The sequence below is a fragment of the Cavia porcellus genome, unplaced genomic scaffold (genome assembly GCF_034190915.1).
Source record: "Cavia porcellus strain 051 isolate PalLab524CR breed Dunkin Hartley unplaced genomic scaffold, mCavPor4.1 scaffold_21, whole genome shotgun sequence".
NCBI classification, from domain to species: domain Eukaryota; kingdom Metazoa; phylum Chordata; class Mammalia; order Rodentia; family Caviidae; genus Cavia; species Cavia porcellus.
The window spans coordinates 48,176,111-48,190,280 of record NW_026947504.1 but is presented as its reverse complement, the minus strand read 5'-3'; the positions used below and the strand labels follow the sequence as shown (position 1 = coordinate 48,190,280).

The window sequence follows — 14,170 nt, the reverse complement described above, 5'->3', positions numbered from 1 at the left end:
TCTTATCACAAATGAATGTTGGACATTATCAAAGGCTTTTTCTGCATCTATAAAATGATCATGTAATTCTTACATTTGGCTTTATTGATATGGTGGATTACATTTATTGATTTATGTATGTTGAACCATCCCTGCATGCCTGGGATGAATCCCACTTGGTCATGGTGTATAATCTTCTTGATGATTTTCTGCTTCCTAATTGCCAATATTTTATTGAGGATTTTTGCATCTGTGTTCATTAGGGAGATTGGTCTGTAGTTCTCTTTTGTAATTGGGTCTTTCTCAGGTTTTGGTACTAGAGTAATATTTGCTTCCAGGAATGACTTAGGAAGGATTGCTTCCCTTTCATTTCATTGAAGAGTTTGAGGAGTGTCGGCATTAAGTCTTCTTTGTATTTCTTGTAGAATTCTTCACTGAATCCGTCTGGACCTGGGCTCTTCTTTGTAGGTAAAGAATTAATTACATTTTCAGTTTCATTAATAGAAATTGGGTTATTCAGCAGCTTTACATCCTCTTGATCTAGCTTTGGTACTTAATATGTTTCTAGGAATCTGTCTATTTCTTCTGTGCTGTCAAACTTTTGAGAGTAGAGGTTTTTGAAATAGATGTTGATAATCTTCTGTATTTCTATAGATTCTGTAGTGATTTCACCTTTTTCATTTCTTATTGCATGAATTTGAGCTTTTTCTTTACTTTTTTTAATAAGGTTGGCTAGGGACTTATCAACTTTACTTATTCTTGCAAAGAACCAACTCTTTGATTCATTGATTTTTTGGATTGTTTTCTTAGTCTCTATTGTGTTGATTTCTGCTCTGATTTTTATAATTTTCTGTCTTCTTTTGGCTTTTTGCTTGACTTATTCTTCTTTTTCTAGATGTTTGAGGTGTAACATCAGGTTTTTTATTTGTATTCGTTCTGTTTTCCTGATGTGTGAACTCAGTGCAATAAATTTTCCTCTGAGGACGGATTTCGTTGCATCCCACAGATTCCAGTGAGATGTATTTGTATTTTTGTTTGCATGTAAATAGTTTAATTTCTTCTTTAATTTCCTCTGTGACCCACTGATTACTCAAGAGTGTGTTATTCAGTTTCCATGTGTTTTTGGGATTTTTGCAGTATGTTTTATCATTAATTTCTAATTTCATAGCACTATGATCCGATAACATGCAAGGGATAATTTTTTAACTCTTTTGCATTTATTTAAATATGTACTGTGAGCTAATATGGTCTGTTTTAGAGAATGTCCCATACTGAGAAGAATGTGTATTCTTATGTTGTTGGATGAAACACTCTGTATATGTCTATCAAATCCATTTGTTCACAGGTGTGATACAGGTCTTTTATTTCTTTGCTGATTTTCTGTTTGGTTTATCTGTCCCTTGGTGTCAATGGTGTGTTACGGTCTCCTTTTATAATTTTGTTACTATTAATTTGGTTTTTCATGTCTGTTAATACTTGTTTTATATAACTGGGTGCTCTGGAACTTGGTGCATATATATTTACAATGGTTAATTCTTCCTCTTGAAGTTTTGCCCTAGCCAGTATGTAGTAACCTTCTTTATCTCTTCTGATCATTATTGGTTTAAAGTTCACATTGTCTGCAAACAGAATGGCTGCTCCTGCTTTTTGGGGGGTTCCTGTTGCATGATGTATTGTTTTGACTTTCAGTCTGTGCGTATCTTTTTGGGTTAGATGGATTTCTTATAGACAGCATATGGTTGGATTTTGTTTCTTGATCCATACTGCCAGTCTGTTTCTTTTAATTGGTGAATTGAGACCATTTACATTAATGGTTATAACAGTTATATGTTGGTTTATTGTTGACATGTTATCTTTCTGCTGTTGCGTCTTTATCTTTCTGTTCTGTTTGTCTGCTTTGCTTAGTGGTTTTTTTCCTAAGTGCATCTAAACTGTCTTTCAGTATTATTTGCAGGGTTGGCTTGGGGATCATGAAGTTCTTCGGCTGTTCTTTGTCATGGAAGTATCTTATTTCATTGATTTTGAAGCAGAGTTTTTCAGGGTACATCAGTCTAGGTTGGAAATCATTTTCCTTTAGGATCTGGAATATTGCACTCCATGCTCTTCTTGGCTTTATTGTTTGTGCTGACGAGTCTGCAGCGATTCTAATAGGTTTCCCTTTATAAGTGATCTGTCTTTTTCTCTCTGACAACTTTTAATAGTCTATTCTTATGTTGGATTTCTGGGGTAGTGATTATTATATGTCTGGGTGTTTTTTTATGTTGGTTATGACTATATGCTTCACTGATCCTGATGTCAGTTTCCGATCTCATGTTTCGGAAATTTTCAGCTATTACTTCTCTAAATATCCTCTTGACATCCTTTATGTTATCCCCTTCTTTTTCATTAATCCCTATCAATCTTATGTTGTTTTTCTTTGTGTCATCTTGCAGTTGTTGAATTGTTATTTCCTGATTCCTTGTTATTTTTAAAAGATCTTTCCTTTCCCGTTCACTAGCTACAATCTTGTCTTTGAGGTCTGAAATTCGATCTATAGTTTCATTGAGGCAGTTTTTACAGCTTTCAATGGAATTTTTTATTACCTATATATCTCTGTGCATCTGCTTTATATATTGTTTGTTTCTTATATTGCTCATTCAAGAATTCTATCTTTTTGTTTAGTTCCTCCAATTTTTTATCTGGGTTTTCTTTAGATATGTTCAACATCTCCTTCATTTCTGTAATCATTTCTTCTTTTTCCTGGGAGACTATTTCTAGTTTGAATTCCTTTAAAGCTTCCTGGAGTTGCTTCTTTTTTCAGTTGCTATTATATCCAATATTTCAGGTGTATGGCATATATTTTCTTCTATGTACATCACTCCTAAGGTTCCTTTGGATGGGCTGGAGGTTTGAGATTGTAATTTGGTTTTTCATTTTGTCATTTTCCTGTATTTCTGTGTTTCAAGTGTTTCAAGTGTTATTCCAAGGCTTCCCCAGGGTCTGTTGGAGATCTCTTCTATGCCCTCAGCTCCTGGGATTCTAGCCACCCAGCTCCCAGGATTGAGAGAGGGTCACTGGGGGTAGAGCAGCCCAGCCCAAGCTACCTCCAGAACTGATGGTGCCCGCTCACCCAGAACTCTAGAGTCCTCCAAGCACAGCCGGAAGTGGAGAGGCCACCCTAGGCCTGCCCAGGGCCCACTGTGGTGTTCCAGTGCACCGGGAAGCCACAAAGTTCCCTCTCCGGGCTGAGCAAGGGTCCCAAGCTAGTTGGACTCGGGGGAAATGCACAGGGCACCCACTCCAGACCACCCAGCCTCTCGAACCGATGGCACCCGCTTGCCTGCTCAGAACTCCAGAGTCTGCCAAGCACTGCTGGGAGTGGGGAGGCCGCTGCAGGCCTGCTCAGGACCTGCCACACTGGTCCAGTGCACTGGGAAGCCACAAAGTTCCCTATAATTTATTTGTTAAAATCATGCTTCAAAGTTATACATCATGTTTTATTAAGAATACCTTAAATCTATGAAGTAAAATTGCTTACGATTATTATCTTTTTTCTTAAGTTTGAGGGTTTTTTTTTTGTTGTTGTTTTTGTCTTTTTCTTTTTATCAGTACCGGGGATCGAATTCATGACTGTCTGCTTGCAAGGCAGGCGCTTATGCCACTGTGCTAAATCCCCAGCCCCTTAAGTTTGAGTTTTTAATATACTGAATAATTTCATGATGAATTTGTCATATTTGAGATTATGCTGATTGCAGGCCTAGCTTAGTAAGATCCATAATGAACCTAAATAAATAATGCCATATATTTGTTAGAAGTATAATATTTGTTTTGCAAATCTACAATATCATGGTGCAGCAAGTCACCCCTAATTTCATTGGCTCAAACAAGTAGTGTTCAATTATACATTTTTGTCAGTCATTGGATAAATTTCTGGCTTCTAGATATAGGTCAACTTTCTTACATGCATAATTTAAAATTTAAACAAGTACATTATCTCAGTTTTGTTCCCCATTTTATCATCCTTCAGAAGGCTATCCTAGACTGATTCCCAAGACAGAAACAGAAATCTAAGAGAGAACAGATGCAGTGGGTCCTGCTACCAGAGGCCTGGTGCAGGAAGCAGCACAGCTGCATCTCAGCCCCACGCCATTGCTGAAGTTGATTTACAATTCAGATTCAAAGGTAGGAAAGTAAGTTGGACTCTTAACCTGAACAGCTGCAAAAACACATCAGAAGCTGAGAATGAAGGAAGGCTAATGAACAAGACTTGTTCTTTCAATAGATCACTTTTTAAACAATATTTTGATGGAAATTAAAATACAACGGCCATGTTATATCGTTTCCCTGGACTTTTTACGTTAAATATAGTAATTCCCCATCAATGTTAATACTTCAAAATTTTTGAAATATGTGCATCTTGCAGATAAAACTATATAATTTTTAAATACTACAGGTATTTTTAAAGTGACTTTGAGTATCTTTTTATTTATTTAGTGAATACTTTGGGATATATTTAATGGAAGAATATTTTTCTTTTCTGGTGAAGTTTACTATTAATTATCAGTATTCTTATTTTATACAGCGATCGAAATCTTACACTAGAAGTGATTATAGATAGTATTTTTTTCACTTAAAATTTTAGATGGTGAAAACATAGACAATAATGCAATAAAAATTTCAAGCATAGCAACAAAGAAGATAGGAGCTTGATTTTCTTATAAAATGTTAGGTATCATTTTTGTTGCTTATTCTGTGCAGTAAAAATGTGAAAAAACAATTTCAGGATCTTCAGGTCTAGGTGGATTTCTCATCAGTGATGACCAGCCCAGAGCATTTCACACCTACTATTTCTTTCAAGAACTAAAGGAATAGTGTCCAAGATTCCACAGGAATTCGGACAAGGGTTCTATTTGGACTTATATTTGTAGTTGGTAACAACTTTATATTCCATAAAATCTATACTTATCATATATTTCACATTCAAATGAAGGAAAATAACAGAGCATATGTTACTTTTTAGGGTTCTTCAATGAGTGGTTAATTAATAGCATCTATGTATGTTAAGGATTTCTTAATATAGAAAACCTGTTATTTGCTTAAATCCTTAATTATCAAATTTCTTTACATCATATATAGTATATATGTGATGTTGTACTATGATAATTACCTTAAAGTTATCTAATACCACTTGAAGAAAATAATTTTTCATTTTAAGAGGCAGATTTCTCTTTTGTTGGTACTATAAAAAAGATATTTAGATTTGACTTTCTTCATATAGTTTCTTGATATCTTAATTAAAATGTCTAGAAGTTGCAATCCCTTTTATTTAAAATAAGTATTTAAAATAGAATTTCTAAAGAGACTATTAAATATGTTTAAGTGTTGGACTTGCATAATTTTTCTCACTATAAAAACAATATATGTAAATAATTTTAAATTAAAAACCTAAATTCCATTTTTAGACATATCCTTAATCTGTATTACCTAAGATAATGCTATATTCTCCAGGAGATAAGTCCACAAATCTCAGTAGCTTACTTCAAAAGAGGGTTATTTTCTTCTTTATGTTAATTGCTAAATGGGATCTTTTGGGATAGGTAGCAGGGAAGTTTCTATTCCACAAAGAACTCAGATCTGAGGCCAATAGAGACTGTTCCATTAGCCATGGACTCCAGGGTTTTCTTTAATCAGTTTGTGTGACAGACAAGGGAAGGACCAACTCAAAAACCCATATAAGTTACAGCCATGAGTCAGGCCTGCCTGGAAGTCTGTGGCCACTGCTAGTCATGTTCCATTGGCCAAAACTGAGTTTTTCATCCATGCATAACTGAGATGGGCTGAAAACTGTACAATGGTATATTGGAGGAATTAAAAGAAAATTAAGTTGGTAAAATAATAGCCTATCAATAACATGTTGTTCTTGATAAATATGATATACTCTGAGTTTTAAGTAAGTTGCATCAAATGATACCTATAAGTTGGTACTGTTAGAAAACATAAATTATTTTAAAATTTTATTTTTTTATTTTATGTTTTTATTTTGGAAAACATAAAATCAAGTGAGGTCAATCAAAACAAAAGGATGGGTATAGTATATCACTTAAAACCAAAATACAAGGTGATCAACAGTGGTTACCATAATGTCTCTTGTTATCTTCAATAGAATTGCCCATATTGTCAGGCATAGTAAAATTGAATATAGCAGTACAGAACAAAATAAATAAAAACAAAACATTGGACACATTATAGGACTTCAAAAGAAGTCAAACCAGAATGAGTATCGTAGTGAATCTTATTGTCTTCAGATTAGTTGCCTATACCCTCAGACTTGATACTATCAAACATAACAGATTGGAATAAAATCAGTCAAGACAACACAGCAATCAAACAAAACAGATTCAAATAAATCCAGTCAGTGCAAGCAGCGAAAGCAATACAAGGCTTCAAATTAAATTAATAGAAAATAACAAATGGTTACCATTGTATATCCTGCTATCTTTGGAATACTTGTCCATCAAATCTAGTGTAAGTCGATAAACTGGAACATAATATAACCAAACTGAACAGAGTGATGAAAACAATATGGGTTTCAAATCACAGTACCAGTTTAACAATGTCATCTGCCTTCCTTTTTAGACAAGTCCTTCTCTTTCATTTTCATAAGGCGGGGTACATTTTGTACTCCACTAACTCCTTTAGTTTTTAGATTAGGCAGGCTACCTGCTATTTACCTATAATTCTCACTGTCCTGAAATAGCCTGCACTAGGAATGTGTGTCAGCTATCTCCTAGAATGCATGGTACCACATTCCCCATAGAAATCATACAGGAAGACAATTCCCACTCTCTTAAACCTGGAAATACTCCAACTAGAAAACCAGTATAGAACAAAACTCCGTCACAGTTCTTGTGATTCTCACTGTGCTGAAAGAGCCTGCTGTAGGAATACATGGTAACTATCTCCTAGAACTTGTGGTAACACGTTCCCCATAGAAATCATACAGGGAGGGCAATTCCCACACTCTTACACCTGGAAACATTGTAACTAGAAAACCTGCTTAGAACAAAATTCATTCACAGTGCCTGTGATTCTCACTGGGCTAAAACAGCCGGCACCGAGGCCAGTGTTTCTTCCCTGTCTCTCTTTTCAGCTGTAAGAGGCTGGAGCTAGCTGCCCAGAATGCCATCTACCCCAAGGATCACAAAACCACGTTTCCTCCAGTGCCCACAGCTCATGATGTCTTGCGCTGCCATATGCAACACGAGTTCCATGAGATGCTCACCACTGCCCTATAAACAGGAATGAGCCTTGAGTGCCTGGTAGCCCTGGCTCGACATGCCCGGCTGTACAGTACAGCACAGCACAGCCGTCTCTCCACTGCAGAGGCACCTTCCCTAGGTATTGTCGTGCCCCCTGAGAGCCGGCAGGCAGGGAGGGGAGGGGCTCTTTGGGGTTGTCAAAGAACCTGGATCCTGGACTGGTTTGGGTGCTTTACCTAGATGTGTAGCTCAGTGTGCTTCTGGGGGACTTGGGCGGACGGACGGAGAGTTCAGTTCTGGTCTTCAGCTTTGGTTTTGCTTCTGTTAACCACTTGTCATTGTCTTCGTGTTAAAATGCCAAAAATGATCTCATGGTCACTACTGGTCACTGCTTTTCCTCCTGCTTGTCACCCCACCCCATCACCGCTCAGTGACTTGTCCTTGGGGGACAGGTTGCAGCTTGTGCCTGGCTGACCCTACAGCCTCCAGGGAGATGGGGCTGGATTTAAGACCTTACTGGAGTCCTTGCTCATCTCTGCCACGGTGTTGGGACAGTGGCCCCCCCTGGGGACAAGCTTTTGCAGTGTCAGAACTTCCGCTAAACTAACCTGATCTGTCCCTGTCACCTCCAGAGGCCTCCCATGCAAGCTCCCACCTAAGCTAGCTGGCCGACTGTGCTCCTTATGTCACACCCTGGGGGTCTCCCTTGAGCTGTGTGGTCACCCAACTGGGGACGCAATAGCCTGGGAGCTGCCCTGGGCAGACCTGGGCTCAGATCTTCCAGGCAACTCCTGAAACCAGCAGCCAGCCACCCTGGCCAGGACCCCTCCAGGGAAGGTGTCCTGTGCCCCGCTTCGCCCCTCCTTTGGTGTAGAATTGTAACATGAACTTCCTCGCAAGGAGCACCCTTCAGGACAGGAATTGGGGCGCCCTGCACTCCAAGAGTCGCAGAGGGTCGAGCCAGGAAGGGGCTTGGTGCCCTCCAGGTCCAGATGGGAGGGTCCGAGGTGGATGAGAATCAAAGAGGATATTGTGATTCGGCCGAAGGCGCCTGGTTTAGTGCTGTAATTGTCTTTATTTTTTTTTTATATATATATTTCTTGGAGTAAACATTTTAAATAAACGGCATCATTGTTTACTCTAAAAAAAAAAAAAAAAAAAAGAACCTGGATCCTGGTAGTGCCTCTGGGGATGATGTGCGTGTCCCCTTTAACCACCAGGGGGCGCTGTCTTGTTCCGGCAGAAGCATGGCAGTAGGGAAGCTGATGGAAGGTAGTTGAGGGCTATTTCTCTTTTTTGCAGACGACCACCTGGTGTGGCAGTTGGTGCAGGAGGAACATCTGTTGGCTCAGATCGAGGAGTGTATACTTTGTACAGGGAGGGCTTCCCACGTGGGGCCGAGGCTTCGGTTGGAGTCTGGAGGCCACTAGGCTGGGTTCCAGCCTCTGGTGGCTGCCCATTTCTAGGGTTCACATGTGTGTGTGGTGAGAGAGATGTCTTGCCCCAGTGGGGCCCTCCTCCCTGGACGGGACAGGGGGTCAGGGGATCCATAAGGCCATGACCCAGGAAAGAGCCCATCCTGAAGCACCAAATGGTGGGACGCTGATGGACAGAGGGTCACACAGACTCACTTACCTGTCTGTGGCAAGAAAGAAAGAACTGTACTGACACAGATGGGCAGCCCTGTCCCTGTCTGGTTGGTTGGGGAGTACTGGACGAGGGCAGGGGAGTAGACCCAAGGGGTTGGTTAGGCTTAGGTCTGGCATAGGGTGAGGGTTAGCGACCACTGGGGTTAGCCAGTCAGTGCCTCAGAGAAGCCTGAGGCCGCCCCTGTCAACCCCCATCCCCTACTCCCTCCCCACACCTCCCAAGGAATGTCCACTCTGATGCAGGATTAGATGGCCCCCACCCAGGAAGGTGCTCTGTCTGTTCAACCAAAGAAACAACTCAAGACTCTGGTAGAATTTTTCCCCATGGAAAAATTTACTGTGTTTCTCTGTTCCAAAGGTAACATCATGAAACACAGCAAAAGCACTCACTGTACAAGTATCATGAGAAAAGCAGACAGAGACAGTGAGCAGGGTGAGCCGTGCCCCCTTAATGCCCCCCACACACACAGGAGAGAAAAATCAACCCCAAGGGAGACGGGGAGACGGGGGTGTCAGTCTGTCAGATGCTGAGCGTAAATTCACGTCAGACTGTAGCTGAATCTCATTTCCAGCGTGATATCTCTCTGGTTTGGTGGTTCTTGGATCAAGAGCCCTATAGGGGGGAAAAACCCGGAGAGAGTGTTAAGGTCTGGCTACTTAAGCTTCCCAGCCTCCTGGACTCGCATTTTGCACCGATCAGTGCAGGTTCACAACACACACGTACTCCCCCCTCATCCATCCATCCATCCACACCCTAACTCTAACAACACACACAGATGCCCTGATGATCACCTATAACCCTAGCACATGCAGTTTGGCTGGGCTCGGCTCGGCTGGGCTAACTATACTCCGAATGTCTCTCTCCTTTGGGCCACCGCTAGGACTGACTCCTAGATCATTCACAAACCCACTTGAGTCCCGTTTGCCTCCTCTCTGTCTCTGTCTTTGCCTACTTTTGGTTCTCTCTGCTGATGTTTTCAAGGTCTTTTGGGGCCATTTTGCACTCTCGGCTTTCCATTCCCTTGGCCTCTTTTCACTCTCTCTCGCTCAGCTTTCTGCCATGCACCTGGCCCTGGCTTTTAGCTGTCTCTCAGCTGTTTTGCTGGCCTCAGGCCTCTTTTCGCTCTCTCCCTCCCCGCTTTCTCTCAGACCCTAACACCACACACACACACCCCCATGCCTTGATCCTCACCTGTGAGCCTAACACACACAGCTCAGCTCAGCTCAGCTCTGCTCCGTGGATTCCAGATGTGCGCCTCTGCCAGTATCTCACTGCTGGGATTCCCACATCTGTCCTAGACAAACGCCCTTCAGTGCCTTTGCCTCTCTGATCCCCCGTCCTGTCCCTTTTACCACCCACCTGCCCCCTCGCTGTGATGTTCTCGGGGCCCCTTGACTCCTTTTGCATCTCTTTCTGCCTCTCTCTCTCTCTCTCTCTCTCTCTCTCTTTGTCTCTGTCTCTCTCTCTCTCTCTAGCTGTCTCTGTCTCTCTGTGTGTCTGCCTTCCTCTGGCCCTGTGGCTATTTTTGCTTCTCTCTGCTTCTGATTCTGGGATCCCTTGCCTGTTTTCACTGTCTTTGCTTCTCTCCATCCCCTTTGCCTCTTTGCCTGCTCTCTCTCTGTCTCTCTCTCTCTCCATCTCTGCTGTCCTGGGGACATTTTCCTATTTTTGGTTCTATCTGCTTTTGTTTTCAGGGCCCGCTGTGGGCACTTTTCTCCATTTCCTCAGCTGCTTTTCAATCTCTGCTTTTTTTCCTGCCCCTGCTCTTTTTGGGGGCTGGCTCTCAGCTGTTTATGTGGCCCCACCCATGTCTCTTTTCACTGTCTCCCTCCCCACTATTTTACACACCATAACAACAAACACACACACACACAGATCCCCACCTGTAACCCTAACATACTCAGATTAGTTTAGGGGTTAGCTCAGCTCAGCTCAGTTGATTCCAGATGTGCGCCTCTGCCTCAGTCTGGCTGCTTGGATTCCCACATTCTGTCCTACACAAACATGCCTCAGTCCCTTTGCCTCTCTCTGCTCCCTCCCCGTTTTCATCCTCCTACCCTGTCCTATCCCCTTTACCGCCTATCCGCCCCCTTGCCCCCTCTCCGTGCATTTCTCAGGGCCTTTGACTCTGTTTGCATCTCTGTCTCTCTGCATGTCTCTCTCTGCCTCTGTCTGTCTCTGTCTGTGTCTGTGTCTGTCTCTGCTGTCCTCTAGCCCTCTGGCCATCTTTGGTTCTCGCTCTGCTTTGTGGTCAGGGCCACTTGCCTGTTTTCACTCTGCCTTTGCTTTTCTCCATCCCCTTTGCCTCTTTTGGCTTGCTCTTTCTCTTTCTCCCTGTCTCGGCTTCAGGCTTCAGGCTTCAGGCTTCAGCCGGCCAGCCAGCCAGCCAGGCAGCAGGCAGGCAGGCAGGGTCCAGCCTCTGGCGGCTTTTGCTGCTGGCTGGCCACCGTGGGCCACCTCTGACCGCTTCTGTCCAGCCACTCGAGCCACTTGGGGCCCTCCTTCCTCCCGCCCTCCCTCTCCTCCTGGCTGCTCACTTCGGGCTCCTGGCCACCCCTCGCACCTCACTCACTCTCGGCCTCTTTCCTGCTGCCCAGCCAGTCTTTTCTGGCTGCTCTGTCTTCTTGCCACTGTACTTACTGTCTGCCCTTCTTTTTCATCTCTCAGCTGTCATTTTCATGGCCTGGCTTGGCTTGATTTATTTTTGTCTTCCTGATCTCAGTATCTCATGTATGTAAACCAATCTGTCTACCACCTTGAAATGAACTTGATCAATCATTAAATAACTGGATAAATGAGGAATTTAATTAATTAAATGATGAGACGCCTTGCCTCTCATTCTTGTCCATCCTTCCTTTTCAAATCCAGTCTCTCCAGACGAGAACTCTTTGACTCAAAATCTCAGAAGTCAGGAAGGGAGGTCCAGAGACACAGAAATAGACATAGCTTTGGCACTCTGCTGCATCCAATCCCTGGTAAAACAAAATCAACAACATCCACCTAAGTACACACATGCCTTATTTAGTCTGAAGGAGCAAGTGAGCACATCTCGGTCAGCAAGACCTCAGAGGCAGGCCTGACAGAGACCACCCATCTGGACAGATAGCTTAAGTGTCCACAACGTTAAATAACTGGCTAGCTAGCTGGCTGGCTGGCTGGCTGGCTGGCTGGCTGGAAAGGTGCACCCCTCCCTCACCCAGCCATATTCTACAATCTCTTCACACACCACCCACCCACCCAGGTGGGTGGGAAGCCCCTCAGGAGGCTGGCTGAGGAGAGCATGGCCCTGCAGCCATCCAACAACGGATGATCTCAGCTCCTTATATCTACTGCCCACCAGGGAGCTGTTGCATTACTGTGGGAAACAAACAAACACAAGCCCTACAGGGACACTCACCCAGGAAAGCAGGCAGGGCTATCTACTGCAGGGGCAGGGCTACATATAGGTATAGACCAAGCACACCTGGCCGGGCTGGGGACTATGCTGACCTTGGCTTTGGACAGAGAGATAGAAACAAGTCATCTAGCTAGATAAAGAGCCCAATCTCTCTCAACCACGTAGAGCAATGCAAAGGGGTTGTCTGTCTGTCTACCCGCTGCTAAGAGGCTGGTTTGTCAGGACACGATTCATCTGGTGGCACACAGAAGACACCACACGGGCCACTTCCAAGGCCTCGCCGCATGACGGACATTGTAGAGCTGAGTCCAAACGTGGGTGGATGAGTGCACTGCCAGAGGAACAAGACAAGGGAGTGAATCAATCAATAAAGGTCTGAATGAGAATGGGAACGAATGGATGAACGAACCAGTGCATGAACACATGAGTAACTAAGGACACGAACGAATTAATTAATAAATAACTAACTCGTGAGCCAAACACCTTCCCAAACAAATCATGACACTGAAAAATAACTTGGTTATGAGGTACATAAAGGGGGCCCACAAAGAGGAACCAATCTCTCTCTGTCTCTCTTTCTCTCTATATGTCTCTAAGTTTCTCTCATACACACACACACACACACACACACACACACACTACCCACCACACCACACCCCGTCACACCCACAGTCTCACGCTCGCCCTAAGCAGGGAGCCACTTCAATCTTGAGAGCAGAGGGTCCGGCCATGAAGCCTGACTCTCGGGAGGTGCGATCGAGCCATAAAAAATCACGAAAATCATTCACGCATCTAACGGGCTAACGGTGGCCTGCCTACTGGCAGCCAAACCACTATGCCAGCCAAGGAAGGGAAGGGGGCTTCAGGCGCTGACTGAGTCCGCGGGCTACCCGCTCCCATCATCCCCACCCCGCGGCTGGCCTCCGCCACGCGGCCTGCCCCCACCCCGCGCCCCTGCCCGGCTCCGGCGCCCTGCACAGCGCTGGAGCTCCAGCCAGATTCCCGGGGACCGGGACCAGAGGCGCCCACACCACCGTGGGCTCCCTTCCAGCTCTCGTCGTGGGCCCGCCAGCCCCCTCCTCTCACACTCACAAGCTCCAGATACTGGAACTGAGGCGGCCGGTTCCACGGCACATAGCAAAGCAATATTCTTCCGTATCTTTCCTCCTCACGGACCAGGAACGTCGCCGAGCGCATGCGCACCGGAAGCAGGAAGTCAAGGGACGCTGCCCCGCCCCCGCCGGGGCGGCCTGGCTCGCCTCTTCTGTGACCGACTGCAGTCAGTCTACAACCACAACCGCGACGGATTTCAGCGCCAGGTCTGCGAGAAGTACATCTCAGTCCACCCAAGAGAGAGTCACGGGACATTCGTTCGCCGGGGCATCGGGGGAGTTGGAGTCGGGGGCCGGGGCGAAGGAAGAGGCGGCTAGAGAACGAATGAACAAAGGAACGAAGGAACAAACTTAACAAATCAGTAAATACGTCAATGAGAGAGGGAACAAAGAGGCGAGCAGGCACTTTCCCCCCTTGCATTAGCTTTGGACTCGTGAGGTCTCCTCTCGGTGACCATATCTTTTCTTTCTTACAACACTCACTCTGCACAACAGCAACAGCTTGTCACCGGCCCAGCATCTGGCTCACCTGGTTAGGCGTTCGGCTCACCAGGGCCACAAGTGGGAGGCCATGGGTTTGATCTTCCGCATTTCTTCTTTGCTCCTGAGATCTCTCCGGGGCTGGTTTCTTCTCTTTTCTTGTTTCCTTTCTTTCTGTCTGTCTGTCTCTGTGTCTTCTCTCCTCCTCTCTCCTCTCTCCTCCCACATCCCTAGCTCACTGAATGACTCTGTGGCCCCACACCGGTATCAGCTTGTCACCGGCTGAGCAGCAGGCTTAGTGGGTTAGGCATCTG

The 14,170-nt window shown here is 44.4% G+C and overlaps 1 long non-coding RNA gene across 1 annotated transcript; it reads right to left on the bottom strand.

The window, feature by feature from the left end:
• Nucleotides 1-9,176: 9,176 nt before the first annotated feature.
• LOC106025166 (uncharacterized) lies at nt 9,177-10,162 on the bottom strand. The gene is made up of 2 exons (XR_001198741.2): nt 10,059-10,162; nt 9,177-9,479 (listed from the first exon to the last, which is right to left on the bottom strand). It is a non-coding gene; the product is annotated as an uncharacterized LOC106025166 (long non-coding RNA).
• Nucleotides 10,163-14,170: the final 4,008 nt, after the last annotated feature.